The sequence below is a fragment of the Astyanax mexicanus genome, unplaced genomic scaffold, assembly GCF_023375975.1.
Source record: "Astyanax mexicanus isolate ESR-SI-001 unplaced genomic scaffold, AstMex3_surface scaffold_79, whole genome shotgun sequence".
Classification (NCBI taxonomy): Eukaryota; Metazoa; Chordata; class Actinopteri; order Characiformes; family Acestrorhamphidae; genus Astyanax; species Astyanax mexicanus.
In genome coordinates, this window is record NW_026040089.1 from 27,501 (window position 1) to 30,000 (window position 2,500).

The following is a 2,500-nucleotide window of genomic DNA, read 5'->3' on the forward strand; positions in this document are numbered from 1 at the left end:
GTTTTGCAACCATACTCCCCCCGGAACCCAAAGACTCTGGTTTCCCCGCACGCTGCCCGGCGGGTCATGGGAATAACGCCGCCGGATCGCGGGTCGGCATAGTTTACGGTCGGAACTACGACGGTATCTGATCGTCTTCGAACCTCCGACTTTCGTTCTTGATTAATGAAAACATTCTTGGCAAATGCTTTCGCTTTCGTCCGTCTTGCGCCGGTCCAAGAATTTCACCTCTAGCGGCGCAATACGAATGCCCCCGGCCGTCCCTCTTAATCATGGCCCTGGTTCAGGAAACCCACAAAATAGAACCGGAGTCCTATTCCATTATTCCTAGCTCAGGCATTCAGGCGAGTTTGGTGCCCGCTTTGAACACTCTGATTTTTTCAAAGTAAACGCTCCGGACCCCTGAGGACCGGACACCCAACCAAGGGCATCCGGGGGGCGCCGGGAGGCAGGGTCTGGGACAGGCGGTAGCTCGCCTCGCGGCGGACCGCCAGCCCACTCCCGAAGTCCAACTACGAGCTTTTTAACTGCAGCAAATTTAATATACGCTATTGGAGCTGGAATTACCGCGGCTGCTGGCACCAGACTTGCCCTCCAATGGGTCCTCACCCATGTGTTTAGGATACGTTCATTCCGATTACAGGGCCTCGAAAGAGACCTGCATCGTTATTTTTCGTCACTACCTCACCGTGTCGGTAATGGGTAATTTGCGCGCCTGCTGCCTTCCTTGGATGTGGTAGCCATTTCTCAGGCTCCCTCTCCGGAATCGAACCCTGATTCCCCGTTACCCGTGGTCACCATGGTAGCCCCCTATGCTACCATCGACAGCTGATAGGGCAGACATTCGAATGAGACGTCGCCGCCGCGGTGGGCGCGCGATCGACCCGAGGTTATCTAGAGTCACCAAAGGGCCGGGGGAAACCCTCGCGGGTCCCCCCGGGTGGGTTTTGGGTCTGATAAATGCACGCATCCCGGCCCCCCCGAGAGAGGACCGGTCAGCGCTCGTTTGCATGTATTAGCTCTGGAATTACCACAGTTATCCGAGTAACGTGTGGAGCGATCAAAGGAACCATAACTGATTTAATGAGCCATTCGCAGTTTCACTGTACCTTCCGTGTGCACTTAGACCTGCATGGCTTAATCTTTGAGACAAGCATATGTTACTGGCAGGATCAACCAGGTTGCTGCGAGTGGTTTTTGTCACAGAAAAAACCATTGGTTCTTAGAGGGGAGAGGGATCGGCCCCGTACCGTCCGAAGGACCCCCCGGGGAGGGGGGGACGGGCGGAGAGGCTCGTCCGAGCTCACCCCTCATTGCTCCCAGTGGAAATTAGTGTGGCAACTCCGCTGCGCGAGTTCCCGCTTGCTTCGGGGATAACAAGGAAACGCTCGTTCCGAAACCGGGGGTCCGGAGCTTTTTGAAGCCGGGTGCTGGAGCTCGGTTGGACGCGAGGACCACCGAGGCATCCGAGTCCGACGGCTCCGGGCCGACCGGTTATCGTGTAGGGCAGATTGAGATATAGACGGGCCGTCTACGACTCCCTCGGATAGGTTCGGAAAGGTCCTCCCCCTGACGGAGGACCCCCCTGGAGGCTAACCCGCTGGGTCGGGTAGGAACGCACCGCGCACAGTGGCCACGGAGGGCCGCGCGGTTGCCTACCCAGGCGGGCTCGGTAGTCCATTCGATCGGGTCAAAATAATGAAAGAGATACCCCCCCTGGAACCGTCTCTGGAAGTTTGGTTTTTCCTCCGTACCGCCTGGGGGGCGGGGGGCGGGACGGAGGCCGACCTGCGGAGCTTCTTGGTCGGGTAGGATCGGGTCCGTGTTATAGTGTCCAAAAATCCACTTTGGAACCATTATTGGGGCTTTATTTAAGCTCTGCCATGCTTAGAAATGAATGGAGAATCATCTCCAGTGCTTGGACCCCTAGTCATTGCCACTCTCCTCAACAGTCCGACGGCACCCCTTTGAAAAACCCCCCGACGAAAAATCCTCCAGAGCGCGGGCGAACTCGCTCCGAGGCCGACCGGAGTGCACCTTCGTCGGGCAAGGGAGTCGGGCGAAGGGGGTCAGAAATCCTGGAGCTCGCCACCCTCACTAGTTTTTGGCGTGAAATGGTAGACCAAAAGTGGGGACTTAGAAAAATTTCGCACTTTTTCGACCTACCACTGGTAGACCGAGTGGGACTTAGTCATTTTTTCAGCTTTTTCGGGCCTACCACTGGTAGACCAAGTTGGACTTAGTCATTTTTTCAACTTTTCGAGCCTACCACTGGTAGACCAAGTTGGACTTAGTCATTTTTTCGACTTTTCGAGCCTACCACTGGTAGACCAAGTTGGACTTAGTCATTTTTTCGACTTTTCAGAGCTACCACTGGTAGACCAAATGGGACTTAGTCATTTTTTCAACTTTTCGAGCCTACCACTGGTAGACCAAGTTGGACTTAGTCATTTTTTCAGCTTTTTCGGGCCTACCACTGGTAGACCAAGTTGGACTTAGT

At 55.2% G+C, this 2,500-nt stretch overlaps 1 non-coding gene across 1 annotated transcript in view; it reads right to left on the bottom strand.

Annotated features, from left to right (window-relative positions):
- The window catches only part of LOC125798696 (18S ribosomal RNA), a 1,864-nt gene extending 681 nt beyond the window's left edge, over positions 1–1,183 (bottom strand). The window contains exon 1 of the ribosomal RNA XR_007437499.1: positions 1–1,183. This exon is cut by the window's left edge and continues 681 nt beyond it. This is a non-coding gene — a ribosomal RNA (18S ribosomal RNA).
- Positions 1,184–2,500: the final 1,317 nt, after the last annotated feature.